Source organism: Lagopus leucura, unplaced genomic scaffold, assembly GCF_019238085.1.
Source record: "Lagopus leucura isolate 7727_CA_CO unplaced genomic scaffold, USGS_WTPT01 Super-Scaffold_100040, whole genome shotgun sequence".
NCBI classification, from domain to species: domain Eukaryota; kingdom Metazoa; phylum Chordata; class Aves; order Galliformes; family Phasianidae; genus Lagopus; species Lagopus leucura.
In genome coordinates, this window is record NW_024962289.1 from 3,014,706 (window position 1) to 3,035,932 (window position 21,227).

Genomic DNA, 21,227 nt, shown 5'->3' on the forward strand with positions numbered 1-21,227 from the left:
GTGTGAGATGTCAGACCATCGCCTGTCCTGAAACTGTGCTACCTGGCTCAAAGATTGCTCAGGTGAAATCCTGCCATCCTCAGGACATGGGAGCAGAATGACATGGGGAGGTTTCAAGGACAGAAAGGAGCACTGTGCTCTCACGATCCAACAAACCCAATTCCTGCAGCAGCGTTCTGCCCCACCATGCACTCAAGTGATACTTTAAGCTGGAAGCCAGGCTGATAAAATGGCATTAGGAAAACATTAGAAACGCACCACACAGGAATGTTTTCCTTCTGATTTCACAGCAGAAGAAGCATCAGGCACTATTTCAGGATCCAAATGCTGCCCTAAGCACACCCCAACAGTGCTGCAACAAGCCAGAGAATCTTAGCAACTGTTATTCAAGTCCGCTTCTTAAGTGTTTGTCATTTGTACCAATTAGCCACATTTCTGCATTTGTAAGCATTAAGAATCTTTTTTTATTCATCTTTTCATCTTTCTGCCTCCAGTCCCTTTAAAGTTTCCAACCGGTGTGATCTTTACTGCCCCATTCTTTGTTCAGATTACAATAATTCGTCATTTGTGTGCAGACAGATTCTTAACTGCTCCTGTGCTAGGAATAACCTTCGCAGCAATATTGGTTCTCTCATCTCCAGGGTCCTGCAAAGCACAAAACTATCAAATAGCAAGGCATTAAGGATGCAAGGAGGCCCCCATAAGGCAACGCATTCAGTGTAAGCCCTTTTGCTATGGAAATGGAGCGATCGTATGGTACAATTTCTTAAATTCAGCCTGCATTAGGAGTAAGGCCTTGCTTGAAATAGGTTCATGGCATTGGCCTTGCTTTATCATCTGTAACCTGAATTTCAGTGGCTGGGAAATTATGATTTTTTTTTTTTTTTTTTGCTATTATTTTATCAACAGTTGGGTGCAATCACTCATCATTTTGCATTCTCTTTCCCACAGCACGGTCATGGATGGAGTCACAAGCTTCACGGCCAGACAGGAGCACGGTTAGGGTGATCTAGATTTAGTTGCTGTGTAACAGAGGGTAAGGAGAGACCACACCACCAAACCCTATCAAATCTGTGCAGTGATCCCCCAGAGTCCTCCCCAAAAAAACCCCAGCAGATCGGGACCTCTGGGCTTAAATTTTATTTTCTGTTTCCCAAGTCTTCAAGAAGTCCTAAGGGATTTGATTGCAGCATCTTAATTCCAATGTTTAAAAGGGCAAAATGAGTGACCTGCAAAACTACAGCACAATTAGCAGTGATGCCAGCACAGTAGAATAGCACATTAAAAACTACCAGGAACTTACAGGCTAACGTGCAATCGAGTGCAAGCCACTGCAAACCCTGCTTTTGGTGGAGGTGTCAAATCAAGGCTGTCTTTCGTTTTTGGCGTGATTATGGGCTCGCTGGATAAGCCAGTTCTGCCAAGAGAATGCACCTGTATCTCTCCAAGGCATTCAGTTTTGCATCAGGTGATGGCTTTGTTAAAAATATTCATCCTATGTAATACATGTTACTCTGCATACATTGCATTACAAACTGCCTTGTCAGCACACCCTACAACCAGCATGCTGCCCTGGGACTTGCTCTTGGGTTGAGGATTCTCCCTCCACCTTTTGGAGCTGCAGACATGGAAAACTAATTATTCACAGAGGGGAAGTCCCCCCTTTCCCACTTGCACAGCACTGAATGCGTTTATCACAGCTCCTATGCCCAATACAGGTGCAGGTTCTCCTAGGAGGGCAGGGCTGTTCTCCAGCCCCTTCTACAAAAAATTAGCACTGTTGGCACACGTGGGGGACACAAGGGGCAGCCCTCAGCCCCACAGAGCTCCCCAGCCACAGCACAGCTTCCCACCCATTGGGGATCACTGCCCTGGACCCAGGAGAGGAAGTCAGAATGCTCAGCTGCACAGCTCCCAAAGGAACCTTGAAGCTCCCACCACTGAAAATCAGAAAGAATAAATGACACAAAAGTCTCTTAGTCTGATAGAGATGGAGCTGATTGTGTATGTGTTGTGGGCTGGACCAGATGCCCTCTTGAAAGCTCTTTAAGCTCCACTTCCTACAGTTCCTTTGACATGCAAATCTGGGATCCAGCCATTTCAAAAATTAAAAGCTCCTGATTTTATATATGCCCAGCAAACAGAAGAGCAAAGAGTTACATGATACAGATGCTGCCCCGCAGATAGCAGATGCCCTCACTTAGGGTTGCAGTAAGTCTGCTACCTGCAGGCACCTGGCCTTGTACACAGCTGACTAAAGACACCACTCTATGAGCCCTAGCTAAGATCAATTTGCTCAATATCTCTTCAATCCACGCTAAACTTAACTTCTTCATCTGTCATAGTTTCCTGCACTGTTTGCAGGAAGACATTTCCTGTCTACAACGCAGCTCTACATCTGAATGGTGCACACTGCCATTTTCCCAAGACCAGCTGATGGACATGTTATAGCACAGCTAAGAGCTGTAATCTCCCTTATTTTGTCCTTCAGCACATGTTGTGCCTTGCTGCCTTGTTACTGGTCCCTTGAGTTCTCCCTTAAACCACACACAACCAGAAAACACCCACAGAGAGCAACAAGCTTCCTTGGGACCTAAATACCATCATTTACCACTCTAGTTCAGCATGATGCCACAGGTAGGCTCAGCTGGAACTTCTCCCATGTTGGCAGGACATGCCCTGACCCCAGGCTTCTCCTCAGGGAAAATGATAAACTACCTCAGAGGTGCAGCCCCTCTTGCCCTGGCTACCAAAAGTGACAGATGCCAAGGGCAGTGGAAGTGGAATACAGCTGAAAGTACGTCTGCTATGATGCTCGTGGGATTTTGGAGCCAAGACTTGCTGATTTTGGTATTACAGGATGCTTGTTTTTTCCAAAACATCCCAAAACAAGATGGGGAAAAATCTCCTCTCTGGGGTGTGTTTGTTTGCTCTCTACTGTCAAGCCCAGAGGAAGATGAATGGCACTTAGAAGCCACTGGTCAGAGAAGGAAGAGGGTCAGAGCACAAAGGCCATCTGTCGCCATGTGAAGTCACCAGCTGAACAAAGCAGGACCGAGCCCTGAGCACCAGGCCCATGCTGGGAGCCCCTGGGGAGCTGTAGCCTTCATCAGTCAAGCAGGGCAGAGGAGGGAACGCATCAGCATCTGCCACAGTCCCCAGTAAGAGAGTAGCAGGTTCCTGAATACGTGCAAAGCGTCACATCAAAGGGATTTTTCTCAAGTCATAGTCCAAGAGCTATTTCTGCCTGCCACTACTTTGAGATACATGTGTAGGTGCAGCACATTGCAAAGAGCCTTCTGCTACAAACCCCAGGAGCGGCCGCTAAGCCCTGCTGGGTGCTTCAGCCTTTTGGGAAGCTCACATGAATTACATGACTCAAATCCCAAGCAACGCAGAAGAGATTTTGTGGTATAAATACATTCAGTCATAACCATCCCAGGCTTCAGCAGCATTATGTATAACCGAGGAGGAATGCGGGCAGCCCTGTCCATGCATGCCTGGGGAATTATTTTAAACATGTTCAAGGGATTTAGAGACAGCGTTTATGAAATAGTTGAGGCGTGTGGTAAGAACTGTAACAATTAAAATGCTGATGAGTAACAGGTTAAGTCCGTGATGTTAGCTGGAGGCTGGCCAGCACCAGGCTACCAGCAGTGCAGAGATCACCCCCAGGGTACTGATGTCCCACAGTCAAACGAGAGGCTCTTCACCACTAGCAGAACTAGGAGAAACCCAACTGTTTCCATCTGGTCTTCTCCTACCTTACCTGGAGTTGGCAGCAGGACAGTGACCCACTGTCATCTCCCTGTTTTCCTATGGGCTCCATCCCACCTCCCTTCACTCTTCAGGGAAGCCTAGTTTTCAGCAGACCTGCCAGCAAAGCCTATTGCTATGTGCAGAACCCTCATGGCAATCCATCAACAGTTTATCAGCAACTCTTTCCAGTGGCAGCACAGCCAGCCTGTTGCACAAGGACAGGTCTGTCCTCATCTCATCCTCAGCACAGAAGGGACATATGCTTAGATGAAGATTGGAGACACATCCTGGAAATGGAGGCACCCCATAAAGACAGGATCCCAAACAGAAGATGCATATAGGGAGCACAAGTCTTATAGGCAGCAGCTGAGGGAAGTGGGATGGGTCAGTCTGGAGAAGAGGAGGCTCAGAGGTGACCTTATTGCTCTCTACAGCTCTCTGACAGGGTGTGGTGAGGTGGGTGTTAGTCTCTGCTCCCAGGTAACAGTGATAGGGTGAGAAGTGATGGCCTCAAGTTTCACCAAGGCAGGTCCAGGTTTGGATATTAAGAATAATTTCTTATCAGAAGGAGTGGTGGTGTATTAAAACAGGCTGCCCAGGGAGGTGGTGCAGTCACCGTCCCTGGAGGTGTCCAAGGATGGTGGAGATGTGGTATTTAAGGTCATGTTTTAATGGGCAGTAGTGGTGGTAGGTGGATGGTTGGACTAATTAATCTTGGACATCTTTTCCATCCTTAATGACTCTATGATTCTATCTAACACATCTCGAATGCTAGTGAGAACCAATCCCCAGCACCAGGCTAGAAACATCAAAAGCCCTGAGCATCTGCTCCTCAGTATCCACAGTTTCTTCTCACAGCTCACTCTTATCACAACACATTGGCCACCAACACACAGCATCTTCAGCTCACAGGGTGCAACCATAGCACACAAGGAGGAAAGCTGCTCACCTCTGCCAGCCAGGGAGCATGCAGCCAACCCTGCAGGACTTCCAGAAGAATCCACTGCTGCCATCCACAGTTTCTCATTTCCAAGGCTTGAGAAGCTTTGACAGTATGTAAATCCCTGATGAAATAAAACATTTCTAATTAATAACCAGTTTGGAAGACCCTCAGGTTTTTCCCTGCTGTAAACAAGCAGCGGGGATGTTTTTCCATGACATCCCATGGTTCAGTTTGTCAGTATAACATGCTAATTTATAACAGGATAAAAATAGATCTACTAGAGAATTCTATTATCTCTACTAACACTTCTTGCATTAGAACTTCCCAGCATCCTTCATTATCGCCGCCCAGACTGAAAATAATGTCTCTAGATCAGTATATTACCCTAACTCCATTTAATGCAGAATTTAATTCACATGCCTTTTTTAATAGCATTTGCCACAACAGTATTCCCATTGACAAATGGAAGCTGACAGCTCACTTTTATACCAATTCAAGCTAAACACTGACTTAAGTTTTAAAATAAAACTTACTGATGTTTAAGGACTATTCGATTGCCTACACAGCCACTGGGGCATTATGAACCACAGCACTTCTGTAACCAAGAGGAGCTAATTAAAGGACTTAAAAACCATAAGAGAGGAATGAATTTAAAATCTGGTGGTGGTTTTTTTTTCTTTCTGCTAGAGAACTCTCCTTACACAACCTTTCGTTATACAGTGAGCACTAAGCCCATGCAATAATTCCATACCACAATCCCCTGTAAGGAGCTCTCAGCCAGCCAGGTGTTCAGCTTATCAGGAGAGCAGCACCTCCAAACACTCACACGAAGGGAGAAGGACTTCCACACGAAATAACCAGCCAGAAAAACCCTCTGGAGCACACTGCCTCTCATCTCACGTGTTCCTCTTCTCATCTTCAAGCAAGCCTCCACCATGCCCTACCTCCTGAGATGCTCAGCCCTCTGCCAGAGCCACTCACAGGCACTCAGAGCAGCTTTCCCACAGAGCTGCCACAGCACACCTTCCTCCATCCCCCAAGCCCTTCCAACAGCTGCTGCTTCCTCCTTTATCTCCTCCCGGCCCCTGCACCTGGTGGAGCCAAGCAGGTTCTGTGAAAGGGTCTGCAGTCCCTATGATGCGACCAGGAGATGTGTCCTGCCAGGACAAGCCAGGAGTCAATTCCTGAAGCTTCTGAGTGCTTTCTGCTTGGATCCCTCAGGAAAGTGAGAAGTCAGTGCTGCTCCAGGCAGGATGGGCAGCGTTACAGAGCTGCTTGCTGTGAAGAATGCATTTTCCATTCTTGTTTTCGCTTGCTTTGCTCTGTGAAGATTTAGCATGCCACATGCAGCCTTGTGAATCTTTCTACCTCTAGTGTAAACGATAGACTTTGGATCTACAGATCCTGGGTTTTTAGCCCCTGTAAGCTGCCAGCTGAATACTGTGGCCAACATATTGCTCCCTCCTCTGAGTGAGGGATGCTGGATCCCACCCAGCTCCATAGGAGGCTGCTCTGGTCTGCAGGAGAGCAGGGCCTATCACACAGCGCAGATTCAAAGCGTGGAGGGATGGAAACTCCAGGGGCTGCTATCTGGGGGTTCATTTCAGGCCATCGGTAATCCTTAACGATGCTCCCTGGAGAAGAGGAGCCCATGCATGTAACAAAATGATGGACTGAAATTACATAATCAGCATCTCCCTTCAGTACAAAGGGAAGCAGCCAGCATGTTTCTATGCTACTATTTTTCTCCTTCCAAAGATGGAATTGTAAAGATTGGGACTGCTGTTTTTGAAGCCAGCAGGTCTGCTTAGCAGGGCTTGTTTCAACCTCCTCACTCCCTGATTCCCACATGGCAGAGAGGCATTACAGTCAAAATGAAGTAATCCTTTGATAAAGTGCAGTCATTTATTTGAAAAGTGTAGTCTCACCATTAAAATGCAAATGAAATGAGTGCTAATATATTAACTTGGGATGGGAGTTGAAATGGCTTATGACAAGTGTGCTTTCATGTGGAATATAGTTAAGTGATAACAGTGGGTGTGTAAGAGAAAGTAATATTCAGATATACGTGTTTGTTTATTGAAGATATTAATGAAGGACAGTGCCTAAAGTGTGTTATTACTCTCTCAGCTTGTCTTTCTTTCGTCCCTCCCTGGTTCAAGCCTGCAAGTGAGAGGTTCCTCCCAAGGGGAGTTTGATCAAAAGTCATCTTTGATGAATGATCTGAGTCCACACAACAGCCTACACAAAAGCTGAAATGTATTTAATGATCTCTTTGAAGAGGAGCAGAAGGTCCCCCCAGTGGATATCCCATGTGCAGCTTTTGGCACGAGAGCTTTATAGTCATTCAGAAATAAATGGGAAACCTTGAGCACTTCCATTCATTTTCCAAGGACGTCCCCTGGGAGCATGCCCAAAATCGGGGTGTCTCTGGGTCTTCTCTCTTCCTTTCTGCCCTCACTGCTGCCCCTTTGCAGAGCAGTGACCTCAGGATCCTCCAAAGCCCTTTTAATCCAATGGAAACCCCTTGAAGCAAAAGCCACTCAGGCAGACAGGAGATGTTCTGTGAATTGCCACTTCCAGACTGGGCTCCTCCAGACCAGAAGCATGAAAAACAACACAGAAAGCCATTTCCAGAGCAGAATGGCCTCAGTGTAGTTTCTCATCCATATGCAAAGCAATGCTAATCACACGGGATGTTTGCTTCTTAGATTTGCTTATTCTTTGCATTTTCTTGGCAGCTGTCCTCAGAGAGCACAGCTCCCCAGGCTTTACCCCTCACCCTGAGCACTGCTCTGAGCCTCCCAGTGCAGGGGTGCTTTGCACAGGATGCTCACAGGCAGCTGAACAACTCTGCCAGAAAACACCCACCTGCAGAGACCTACAGCACCGTGTTCTGGCCAAGATGTTCTGACCAGAGGCTGCGACTTGATCTGTCTCTATAAAGTTAAGTCTGCACGCAGGGAAGGTCAGTTCTGGAACACCGATATCGTATGTTATCAGTCTCACTGAGATGCTATCAAGCACTTCTTGTATTTCATCCAAATAAGACTGATGTTATCAGCTTGAACCTCATTATGGTGGAAAATGAAGAGCTGAAACTGTATTGAACTTCGAATGTTTGATGCTTTCTTTCACAAAGGAAAAGGGAACTGATGTTCCTGGAGGACTGGTTTTCTTTGCTAGGTGCTATTCACACTCAGCAGAGGTGGTTTTCAGCTGGGCTGTGAAAGCTGGATTATGCATCCTGCCTCTGTGTAATGCTGAGCATCACATAAAGCAGCCAGGGCTTTGGTGCCATGGACAGATAACCCCTCAGGCTCAGCAGCAGACAGCTGGGGAGGGAAGGCTCCCCTTTCTCCAGGTAGCCCCTGATGGCTCTGTAAAGGCATGGCCACATGGCTTGCATATCCTCCTTCATTGCCCCACATGGCACTTCTCAGGGACACGGTGAGCAGGGCTGGCACACAGACGTGCACCCTGTCCTCTTCTCTAAGTGAACTCTGGGTCAGGAGGGGGAGATTTTGCCTCTGACCCCGTTATCTGCAATAGCTGCTTGGTGCTTTGAAATGAAATCCTCTCGCTTCTGCCGTCACCTCCCCTATCAGCTCCATTTATGCACACACAGGTTTGTTATTGTAAGGTTGCTCATAAGTGCTCCGGCTTTGTCTCCGTTGCTCAGAAGGTTTCTTTCCATCAAAACAGCTTATTAAAGTTCATTCTCTTGTTGTGAGGTCATTGTCTAGACAAAGAATTACAGATTTCACCTAGATACACCTGGTCAGGACAAACCCAGCCAGTCACAGTCAGGTAATGCTATCTTATCACAACCCTCCAACGTGGGTATCTCCAGTTAATCTTCCCCACGTAAAGACACCTCTCCTTTTGTAGTGAAGGCATAACATGAGTTATACACGCTGGATCTGCCTACATTTGGTTGTTTTTATAAAGTTGTCATCAAATTCACCTACATTCTGTGGTTACTTTACTGCTATAAGCCAGGACAAGACTGCCAAAAATTATTTGCAGTCTTTGATTTGCATCAAGAAATACAACCATACTCCAGCAGCACTGGGGATCATGTGGTTCAATTTTGCAAACATTCATGGGAAGGAAATGGTACTTGTAAGGCTCTTTTTGGAAACGGGAACCATCAGGAGCACTCAGAGGTACACTTGCTGGTGGCTCTGCCTTTTCCCAGGGGTTCAGAGCATTTGTAGCCCCCAAACCCAGAGAGTAGAGGGGACCCCTGCCCTACAGGCTGCTTCCAGTGGCCTTATCCATCAGCAGCCAGGCTCGGGATGTGCATACCCTGTGCAGTCCTGGCTGCAGAACCCACAGTGGCTGCCCAGCCCTGCAGGCTGCAGCATCTCCTCTATCATCTTAACTCATTCCTCCCACGCATCGCCCCAGCATTGCCCAATGCACAGTGCAATACTGGGGTAAGATCTGCTTTTGTGCCATGTGTGGAATGTACGTGCACTGGAGCAGTTCCTGCTGGTTAGATATTTCCATGTTGTCAGGACAGAGACAACTGATGCTGCAAAGTGCAATGTAGCAAACGCCTCTGCAGAGATGACCAGTATTTGATGATGCAAGCTGCGCCCAAGTTTAGAGATGAGACTGGAAATTCCTTTGGTCTCATACATCTTCACCACTGAGGTTCTCGGTGTTGCCTGCAGCCATCCAGGAAGCTGAGGAGCTTTGAAGCCTGAGACCTTTGCTGCTGACCAAGCAGATGATGCCAAGTCACCAAACCGCCTGCTGACTCACATTCACAGTGCACACATCCATTAGAGAGACAGACAGCTGTCTGGAGAACTTCGTCATCTTTGGACAAAAGGTGTTTCAAGCCAGCAATGTATCTGTTATAACTTCAGAGAGAGCAAAGATCCCACAGCTCGGGTCAGAGCATCCCCAGCTGGTGACAGCACTTACGTTGGTTTCTGCCTGCTTTTGCTTTCCAGCCCTTGCAAGTGCAGGATACCTGATCCATGCCAACCCAAGCTGATTGCCATTTTCATACAGAGCTGCAGAGCTTTCCAAAGTTCAAAACCAATAATTAAAAAAAAAACAACAGCTCTTTTCTCAGGAAAATCAAACAGGGCCCTTTCCTTTAAATAGTGATGCCAGCAGTAAAACTCCAGCTCCAGTCCTTAGTGCACCACTGGCATCAATGGCACTGCTCACAGCGATCACCAGCAGTGCTGTAGCACTCCCCCAGAGGTGGGTTTCATTGCAGTTTGTTGTAGTTTTGACTGCAGTGGAACAATACAGTATACTTTGAATTACTGCTGTTCACAGAAAATCAGATATCCCATTTTTTGTGGCTCTGGGCAGCCTGGTCTGGTGATTGGCAACCCTGAACATAGCAGGGGTGTTGAAACTTGGTGATCATTGTGGTCCCTTTCAACCCAGGCCATTCTGTGATTCTATGATTCTATGATTCTATGATTTGGGATGGAGGCACAGTGATACCTGAAGGGCTCACATGAGCAGAGCACAGAGCTCCAGCATGGCAGTGGGGGTCTCTCCTGGTGCAAGACAGAGCAGAGCCTTGCCAGTAAGGAACACTGCCATGCATTGCACAGAATGAGCTCTTCCTATATTCCCCACTACTCAGAGTGCAATTCTTTCAGGTTTCTCTAAACCAAGACAAAAGGTCTGCAACATCCAAAAGTGGACCTCCAATCCACTTAGCACTGACCCAGTGTTGAAATGCCAGCAGTGCACCTATGGGGTTATAAGCAGTGCTGTCTCTTTATGTGCCACCTCTGAGTCGCATTTTGAGCCAAAACAGCCTGAAAGCTATGTGGGAATTCACTGCCCTCCTCTGCACAGCTTTGGAAACTTCCCCTTGGCTGGGCTTGTCCCGATGGAGCCTGACAGCACCACACAGTTGTTGCAGTTGCTGGAACACATTCAGAACCCCAGAAACGGGAGCAAGCAAGCCTGGGAGCCCCACAGAGCTGGTCTTAAGTTTCCCATTCAAACCCAAGCATAACACTCACAAAATGCACTTCACCCACTTTACCCCACTCGTCCCATATCAGCATTTACAGGGCCAGATCCTGCATGGTGCCAAGGCTTCAACCCACAGCTCTGCAGGTTCCTGGCCATGCTGGAAGTGGTGCTGAGCCCCCAGGATCAGGCCCTGCCAAAAGACAGAGGGCAGCAGCAGTAGCACGAGCAACAGGGAGACAAAAGTCAATTGTTCGGCAACAATTCGGAGGGAGGGAGCCCTGAAGTCCCTCCAAGGCGCGTGATTTATGGCTCGCAATAATATGTTTTGGAGCACCACAACCCAGAGTGCTGTGCGGCCTGACCTGTAAAAATAAGTCTATTAACCCTAATCAATCTCCCATTATCCACCCTCGTCGGCAATTTAGCCAGCAAAGGAGTCACCAAGGCCTCTCAACTCAGTCTGAACTAATCCCATTGTCTTTCCTAATCAGAGGCCATGAAAGAGGAGCGGCTTCTCCGCAGTGCAAAATTATCACTCGGTGTTTATGTAATAAAGAAAAATAAAATACGGAAAGAAAAAAATACAAAAAAGCTGTGGGGGAAGGCTCTCCTCATCTCCCCCTCTTCTCTTTCATCTTTTAATGAGAAAAATGGATTATTGTTTTCAGCTGGAATCGACAGGGCTAATTGAAGCCCGAGCTGTGGTCGGAATGGGGCTGGTGGGTATCAGTTCCCAGGGCACAGGCACAGCAGTAGGCAAACAGCCCCAACCAAACTTCCTCTTGTAATTGGTAAGAGCATTTATCTGGATTAAGTGCTCTATTACAGAAGCCAATTATGAAGTTCATCAGGGGTGGATGTGGCTGGGAAGGGGCTGGCTCAGCGCCTCAGCTCCATCCCAGCACCAATGGGGAAGGCAGCTACAGCCCCTGGGGGACAAAAAGACCTGGTGTGTCATTGTATGCCCAATGGGAATGGGTTCAGCCACAAATGGTGCTTGAACCCAGACCAGGAAAACCAGGAACACAAAGGATCCTTCCGAGGCTTTTTCTTTCCTTCTGACCCCTTTCCCCCACCCCAAATAAATACATTAATAAATAAGTGAAGTGGAGGTCCTATCAAGCTGCAAATGCCTCAAACAGCAGTAAATCAGGAAACCCTGCAATGTGCCCTGTCGGGGGGCAATAAAAATGCGCTCCGTAGTGAAACATCCACTAAATCAATCCGGTGGCAAATTAATTTTCTTTTTGCTCTTTTACATTAATCAAAGAGGAAAAGACAAAGAGGAAATGTTATCTTGCCAGAACCAAAAACAATCCTCACAAAATTCCCCCCTTTCAGCATGAGTTAGAGCAGGAGGAAACACACCGGGAGATATTTCAGGATTAATGATTACATTTGTGAACAGATCAGCATTTCCTTGCATAATTAAATCTCTCAAACACCTCTCTTGCGAGCACAAAGGTCCGTTGTTACCCCACGGTGTCCCATGGGGTCAGAGGAGCTGTGTGGCAGTGGGAGTTTCTCTCTCAAGGGCACAGAATCCTCACATGGGCTCTGAGCAGAGGGAGGCAGTTCCCCAAACCCTCCACTTTGGAGCTGGGGAAATGGTTCCCAGATCGAGGATGCTGGTGGATGGAATTTATCACTGTTGAGGCCTAGCGTGGATTATTGCACAATGCAAAAGCTGGGGGGAAAGCAGCCAATGCACACAGGTGCCCACGTACAGCAGATGAGCTTTTAAGTAGGAAGGATCCCAGCTAGGATGATGGGGCAATACAGCAAATCTTGGTGTTGCACCCTCTCACAAAAGGGATGGAGCTTGAAGCAAGTCATCTGGGCTCCACAGTGCTTCCAAGGGCCCATTTCTCTGCAGCATCCTCTCCACAGGATCAGGGCACACAGTGACCAGCTGGCGTGAGAAATTGTGCCCATTAACAGAGTTGGGGCACAGGGACTATCCGGGGTGACAGAAGAGATGCATACCTACAAACCACCATCTAGAAATTTCAAGACCAGGTTGGATGGGCAACGTGGCCTAGTACCAGATCTGGAGATTGGTGGCCGTGACTGTGGCAGGGGTGTTGGAGCTTTATGATCCTTGGGGTCCATTCCAACCCAAGCCATTCTATGATTTACAGTTCTGCAATCCTATGATTCTATAATTCTACGGTCCTAGAGCTCCCCATACTCTTGGATGCTTGAACATACACCCTTTGCTTTATACATAAAGGTGGGGAGGTGTGGGTAATCATATCTTCCTATGCCATGTGCTCAGTGTATGTCTTGAAAGAGGGGAAAGCACCAATGTGATTTCTAGGAGGGGTGTTGACAATGCTGTGCGTTAGGGATTGGAGGCATCATTAGATTTATTTAATGAATTAGGATCCTGACGTGCTATTTACAGTATGTCTTTGGAGATAAAGCTGTAACTCATGGCCTGCCATGGGAAATTCGCCACACTGAGGCCTTGAGAAGAAAGCATTCATTTTTTTACGGTGTCTGTTGGGGAGGGAAATTAATGCTAAGAAGGCGGTGATAATTTGCTTCTTTATAGGACTGACTTATCACCCTGTCAGCACAGAGACGAAAACCCTGAGCCACGAACAAATCCACCTTTGCACCTGAAGCTGGCTGGGGCAGCCACAGCAAGCTCCCATCACTTTGTGTCAGCTCTGCCGTTGCAGTAATTAATGCTGAAGGCTGGTGGATTTCACCTTGTCCTTTCACTCGCTGGCCATGCCTCCATTTGGCATTTCGGTATTCCGGGCTCCTTCTCCGGGCTCATAATTCACATGCAAAGCCTTCCTGAGAACAGAAAGGGATCTGTTCTCCTCCCGACACACACGCACGGCTTCCCGGAGTTAATGCAAGCTTGGCTCATAGACGGGAGCGATGGATGCACCCCACGGACCTTGAGTTGCTGGCAGAAAAATAATTGCAAGAGAAACAGCTGTCTGAAAAGTGGGAGCACTGTGTCTTTGCATCAAATCTGTTACGCCTTATTATAAGGTTGTTTTCCTTAGTGTTATTTCTCCCGCAGTTGCTGGGAGGTGGAGTCCTCACCTGTGCTCTGCCTCTCCTTGCTCCATTTCTTACTGTCACTTCTCCCCGCCACATTCACTGATTTTTCTCTGATTGCTCCCAGATGTTGAAGAAAGGTCTTTTGTCCTGCAAGTGCACCGGAGTCTGAGGGATGTGGAGTATGAGATGGGGTGTTAGAGGAGGAGGTGGATGTGGGCCACAATTTTCCTCAAGCTGAGCATCCCCACTGATGGGCTTGTGCATCACCTGAAGGCTTCCAGACTTCTATGCTGGATGTTCAGTTTGGAAAGGTGTACATTTATCTTGAACACAATGGACATACCTCTTTCCTTCAGAAGAAATGCAGTTGCTGTTGGTTCCTCTGAAATTTGTCAAGGCAGCCAGGCAAGGGTGAACCTGCTTCCTGCAGCCCCATCTCCATGCTGTGTCTGACCTGGAGCGCAGATGGGGACAAACCAGGGCCACTGTGTGCGAGGAGACTGAGCTGGTATCTCATAGTCCTAGAATTATAGAATGGTTTGGGTTGGAAGGGATCCTTAAGATCATCTACTTCCAACCCCCCTGCTATATGCAGGGACTCCTCCCTCTAGATCAGTTGCCTACAGTTATCCCACTAGACCAGTTGACTAGTTGTGTACAAAATATTCAGAATACAGCTAAAGCAGACACACACCTCTTCTCAGCATCCTCCCAGGTACATACAGATACAGAACTACACAGAGGGACAATCAATGTTGCTCTTCTATAAAGATGTAAGGGACTTTTATGAGGGCATGCAGTGACAGGATGAGGGGAAATGGCTTTCACTAGATATTAGGAAGAAATTCTTTACTATGAGGGTGGCGAAACAGCAGAACAGGTTGCCCAGTGAGGCTGTGGATGCCCCCTGCCTGGAGGTGTTCAAGGCCAGGCTGGATGGGACTGTGAGCAACGTGGTCTAGAGGGAGGTGTCCCTGCCTATAGCAGAGGTTGGAACTAGATGTTGTTAAAGATCCCTTCCAACCCAAACCATCCCATGATTCAATGATAACAAAATACCCAGAGGGTTCCACACAGCAGAAGGACCACGTGGGATGAGGACAAGATGCCCTCACCCCCATACAGCACACATCCACCATTTCCCATGTCCCACACCACCCTGCCAGCTCAGCTGCTCGCTGCTGCCTGGGATTTCCTTACAGCTCCTGCAGCAGGTATAGCAGCCAGGTCAGTGGTCTGAGTGTTTTGGCTGATGGCAGATTCAGCAGCACAGACATTTTCCTTGCACAGGCAGAGAAGAAAACCCAGAAGTGTTGCTCTGCTTGTTTACCAGGGCTGTGGGAGCTGGGGCATCTCCCTGTTCTCTGCTGTTCCACATAACCACCTGTTCTGACAGATGAGCTCCAGCTCGTTCTAATGCCTGCTGATGACCTGAGATGCACTTTTTTCCCATCCCCTAAATGCTCATTCATCAAAAATGGAAATTGTTCTAATTGGTGCCAGTTGCAGCAGGCCAGGCAGCGTTTAAGAAAAGGGCTGCTTTGATATTTTTGAGTTGTGGGATGCTTCACTTAACACAGCTTAAGCTCAGACATTTCAGGTGGATTTACAGCAAATCACTACGCAAAAATAAAGGTTTAAATAGTTCATTTTGATGCGTTTATAGAGATGAGGTTTTTCTGAGTGTTCAAGGATTTGAATATTAAATGCCCATTTGGAAATGAAGTCCTTTGCAAACCCTTGGAAATTTTTGTAGGGAAAAAAAGCCATCTCCCACTCAACCCTGGTAGCAACAGGCAGGACTTTCAAAATGCCCATTGGAGAAATGGCTGCCCACTGCTCAGAGATGGGGAAACAGCACTTTGTTCATCAATATTTGCAAAAAGCTCTGGTATCCCTAGATTCAGGCAGTTCTGGATGGGTCATGGGTAATTATTTGTACAAAAAGAACCACAGGGACAATGTTGTTTAGCCCTGAAGTCACTGAAAGATGTCAGCAAATTTGGCTGCTGTGGCGGTGCAGAATGAGTGAGAAAGCCAATTACACAGCCTGGATTCTCCATGAGCGCTTCCAGCACTCCCATTTAGCTTTCATTTGTTCTGCAGGAAGCCCAGTGGTAAATCAGAAGCAGGCAGCCTTCAAACACACCTTCAGCCAGCCAGCCAACAGAAAGCTCAGAGCTTCATTTGCATGGATGCTAACCACGACGTAATTTCTGATGTGCAATCCTTTTCTCCATGCTGTACTTCTCAAAGGGCCTTGCTTTAGTAGGATTAGTGTACAGGAGAGGTACTTCATAGCAAAAACCCCATCTGCATAAACCGGCATTGCCTCGAACACAAGAAACAACCCCCTGTGCCAGTGCTCTGCCCAGCCCTTATTCCTGCAACCAGCTCTCGCTCCGCAGGGCCCAGAGGGATTCCCATCTGTCCCAGCAGAAACTTGAGAAAAAAAGGAAGAAGCAGGTCAAGGTCTGGCCATCCTTCAGCTGCACGGCCCATTCATCATCACTCCCTGCCTGGCTCAGCGTTCCTGCGCTCTATCTGATCGTCTTTCATGCTGCAGGAAATAAAGCAGCTTCCAGAACAAGAAAACGGTGATGGGAGCAGTTATCTGGATGGTGAACGCTGCATCCATCCATCACAAAGATGGGAACAGCTCTGACACCATGTCACAGGGCTGCTGGCTTCTGGAAGCTGCTCAGCACAGCTGTGGCACCGAGCACTGCGTACTCTCAGGGTTTGCATATGCTCTCTGTGCTCTGTCTGATCACTGATTTCTCTGTAATGCAGGAACACAGTCCTCAAACTTGCATCCTCTATTTTGCTGAGGGATTTTGAAAGCGTTTGCAAGTGCTACAAATTGTCATGACCTTCTGTGGAGCCAATACAGATTACAAGACAGGCTTCCAAAGCACTCACTGCATGCAACCTGTGTGATCCCTCTCCAACCTGCATTTCTTCCAATTGATAGCAAAGTTCTTATCCCGATGCTCAGGACTGCCCCTGAAATGCACAGTTTGCTCAGTGTCAATGAAACAGCTCCCATGGAGTGGCAGATTGACTGGAAAATGGTCCAGGTTCAGAGAAACAACAGCCCTGAGCACTGCTGCAACAGAATAATTCATCTCAGAGACATTTTTCCTTGTCAGAGTAAATGTATTTATGTATGTGACATGAAGGGATAGCTCACTGTGCGGAGAAGCCGATCACAGCAGACCTGTGTCACCAAGGACGAGTTTTCCTGTGAAATTTCTGGTGTCTAACGAATCACTGAGTCATTAAGGTTGAAAAAGATTCAAAGATCATCAAGTCCAACCATCTGTGTCCCTGCCACTAGCCACATCCCTAACTACCACACCTACCTGTTCCTTTAACACCTCTGGGGACAGTGACCCCACCACCCTGGGCAGCCTGTACCAATGCATTTCCACTCTTTCCGAGAAGTTCTTCCTAACATCCAGCCTGAAAGCAGAGCTTCTGCTGGTTTTCTCCTAGTAAAGCCATTGCTAGTTTCTCATTCCCCTGCTTGTCTTCGTGTAACAGGAAAATCTTTCCATCTCCAGACATCCAGCCTCCCTGACATACATTACAAGGGAGAATACTATTGTCAGTGGTTTCCAAAACTCTTAACAAAAGAAGAGTGCTTTCCATTTGAAAGCCTTTAGTGCTGCCATGCTCCTTGCAGCTGCTCATCACTCAAAGAGGTGGGGAGAAAAAAACCAACACAGCAACAAACAGGTGATGGTAGCAGATCAATTTGCCTGCGTTGAAGACATGGGATACAGAACTTTTGTATTTTGCTTTCTTTTTCAATCTAAGACCCAAGATTTGGCTAAGACACAGAAAAAGCTTGGTGGGAAACCAAACAAAAAGGGCTTGTGTCCAACAGGGCAGTTGAGGGCTGCCCAATACTTCGGGCAAGGATCCAGATAGATTTCCAGCAAAGAAGCAAAAATCAGTCAACACAACACAAATTTTGCAGCACCAAATTCCCCAATTGGCAGCAATTCCCACGCTCACACAACGTTCCTTCTCATTGCTTTTCCCATTCTTTCTTCTACTCCCATCTCCGCAGAGGAAGAAGAGTGCCCAGGGAACTCTCACTTGAAGCTGAGAGTTCAGGAGAGAAAATTAGAATCCTAGAATGATAGAATAATGGATCATAAAGGATGGAAAAGACCGCTAAGATCACTGAGTTCAACCTCAGCCCTCCTCCACCATGCCCACTGCCCACATCCCTCAGTGCCACATCTCCATGGTTTTTGAACACCTCCAGGGACAGTGACCCCACACCTTCCTGGGCAGGCTTTGCAGAAGAGGCGTTCTGCATGTCCTGATGGGCACAGGGGCGGCTCAGCCCTGCGCAAACACCGTAGGAGCTCATGTACCAGTGTCCTACCCCAACAGAGGTAAAAATAATGAATGCAGACAGCCTCTAATGGATATTTCCTGAAATTGCTGGAACTCACAGAAAGCTGGTGAGCATTTAGACAATGGGAATTCCTCGGAAATTGACTCTTCATTCTTACACATCATTAGCTTCTGCAGATTTCGGTGGGGTGGGAATATGGGGTAAAGGACGGGGATGTGGGGTATGGGGTGGGGGTCCGGGGGGGATATGGGGTGTGGGAAGGATGTATAAGGTGGGAATATGAGGTCTGGGGGGAATGTGGGGGAGGGGTGTGGGGTTTGGGGGGGGTTATGGGGTATGGGGGGGGTGTAGGGTGGGAGTGTGGTGTATGGGGGAATATGAGGGGGAAAGGAAGGGGGGGTATGGGGTGGGGATGAGGTTCTTCAGTCCCAGCCATTCCTAGGGCACTGCTGGAGCTGGTGTGGCAGTGCCAGCACGGCGCTCAGCTCTCTGTGCAGCAGGTACCCGTGGGGCATGTGCGCAGCTGCCTGGAGGATCAAAGCCCAAGTGAGGAGCTCTGTGTTGCTGAGGCAGCCCTACCAGCCAATGCTCACCACATGTGTGAACCAAAATGCTTATGACAATAACCTATTGACTGTAACTTGCTTCTCCAAACTTTGAATGCTTCTCTGTTGATTCATTCTGTTCTTGTAGCCTGCCCTCACAGCCTGAGCTCAAAGCCTCTCCTCAGGCTGCATTTTCTTTCAACAAAATCCCACCTACCTCGTTTCATTGTGTTCCTCCCTCCTGCTTTCTCCTGCTTTACAAGTGTCCATTCTTTTTGGGATTAAGGGATTCAGTGGGACATGCTTGCTCAAGATGCAAACCAGGAATCATGAGAATTGCAGCTCTTCTCCTCTGTAACATTAAATTTCATCCTAAAACTTAGACGTGCTGCCTATAACTTTTTTTTTTTTTTTTTTGGCAGGCAGAAATGCTATCCTGAGGCTCTACCCAGTTTTCTGTGGTTCATGTCTAAGAAAAAACTCACCTGTTGGCCAACAGCTTCAAGAGAGACAAATTACTTCCCTGCACAATGCCACTTCCAGATGGAAGACTGGAAGTACCAACGCTGTGTGCACATTACCAAGCTACAGAAGGGCTGAGCATGTCTGCCCAACTTGACTGGTTTCTGCTTTTAGCACTAAGAGGCCACTCAAAAGGGAATAATCAGTGACACTGATGCCAACAGAAGGCATGAAGAGGTAGCACTGCCCTTCCAAAATATGTGACTTTGTGAGGGTTGTGCCTGGTGTTACAGACTCCTGGGACTGAGTTGTCCAACACCTGCAGTGACATTAAGGCTTGATGGGTTGTCTCTAAGCTTCTCCTCCACTGAGCATCATCACCTTCCAGTGGCACTTTAAGGCCTAAACACAGCCCTGCTCTTGTCAACCACGACATCTCATCCCACCACTGAGATGCTGGAGAAGTTCAGAGCTCATGGATTTGTATCTCTCTTCGCTGTTGGGTATCTACAACAGTCAAGTATCAACAACTAATTAAAAAAAATAAATCTGGGCCCAACATTCAGATGCTGTAAATTAGTACAAACGGAGCAACATCACACACATTTTATCACCCGGGGATCTTTGCAGATAACTTTAATTAGGAGGGTGGGATTTCATTAGCAGAAGTGAAAGGAATTTACCTTTAAGACTTTCTAGCTTCCAAATCCATCAATATCCTCATGCATACATTGATTTTTAGATAGAAATAAAGAGGACCAAACTTCTCCAATCGGACATCTGATAGATGTTATTTTTCTATTAAATAATGATATCCTTTAGGGAAGGACCCACAGTACAACATTGCCACGTCCAGATCCTTTGGGCTGCAGGGGCAGAGTGAAGATTCAATTAGGGCACCCCTGCAGGTCTGGGAATACTTAACTGCTGATCTGCCACAGACCCCACTAATTGTCTTGTTCATGCTGAAAAATGCATCTCTCCTGCTCATTAACACAACAACTGCATCTTTCAGATCCCTAAGGGAAAATGTGCAAGGAGCAAGAGCATCCAAACCAATTGCATTCACCCTGGAGCATCCGAGTTGGGCAGCTTCTCCAAGTGCCTGGTCAAAGCCCACTGAAGGAAATGAGGGCTTTCCTGGAGACTTCAAGAGTTTCCAGAGTCCCACATTAGCCTGGTTTGGCATGAAAGGACCAAACAGAGCCCAGGATGCCTACATACACCTGAGGACCTGAAATGCAGCCTGTATGCTTTGGAAGCACAAAGTAACAAAGCTAAACCAACATTACTCCTGCTGAGCAGCAGCCAACAAAGTGATCTGCTAAGGAAAGGCAAAGAGAACGACGATCTTTCAGGAGTAAAAGCTCTGGCCTATTGCAGAGGGCAGCTAAAAAAAACCCACAAGACTATGTATATATGAACATACAGGCTCACATGTAGGGCCGAAAAAACTAGGTCTGATACATTTCAGGAGCAAGCATATTGTGCTTATTATCTCTTCTGCTCCCAGTCTTTTACGTGAGGAGGAAAAAGAAAACAAAAAAAATACTAAAACACATTCCATTCCATTAAGAACCTTTGTTTCTTAAGCACATTTTTCTATCAAAAGACTTCCATGCACTTTACCAGTGTGTGAATCAGACAGACAACTCTCAGATGACTGCAGTAGCTTCCCTAGCACATCCAATCGGTGGTGCTTCCACTTCCAAACCCCACGCCTGACTCTGACATTGACAGCTGTCTTCCATGGGGAGGACTGGAAGGCAAACTCATTCCTTCATTAAAATTCAGGGATTGATCCTCTTTGGGGGAAGGTGGAGGGAGTTGTTCACATCACCATCTCCACTGCCCAGATACCCTCCTTAGCAAAAAGGTGCACGGGATGGGTTTAAAATATATTGCTTTTCCACCCTCTCACAATGCATGGAAAACCAGCGTGCACGTGGAACCTTTCTCTTTATGGCTCTAAACCTCAGGGATCTGCACTTTCTACTTTGGTGAGCTTGCTGAAAACCCAAAGTCCACCTTTAGCCAAAATCTTGAAAGCCCCCAAGCGCATTGATTTGCATTACTGGCCTTCCAGATTTGCATAAAAACCACTTTACAAGACAGCTCAGAAAGCACCAAACACGAGAAGAGGGCCTTCCTCTCT

The 21,227-nt window shown here is 47.3% G+C and overlaps 1 long non-coding RNA gene across 1 annotated transcript; it reads right to left on the minus strand.

Moving 5' to 3' along the window:
- Window positions 1-524: 524 nt before the first annotated feature.
- LOC122186838 lies at window positions 525-5,727 on the minus strand. Its single transcript, XR_006181196.1, has 3 exons — window positions 5,647-5,727; window positions 4,709-4,823; window positions 525-645 (listed from the first exon to the last, which is right to left on the minus strand). It is a non-coding gene; the product is annotated as an uncharacterized LOC122186838 (long non-coding RNA).
- Window positions 5,728-21,227: the final 15,500 nt, after the last annotated feature.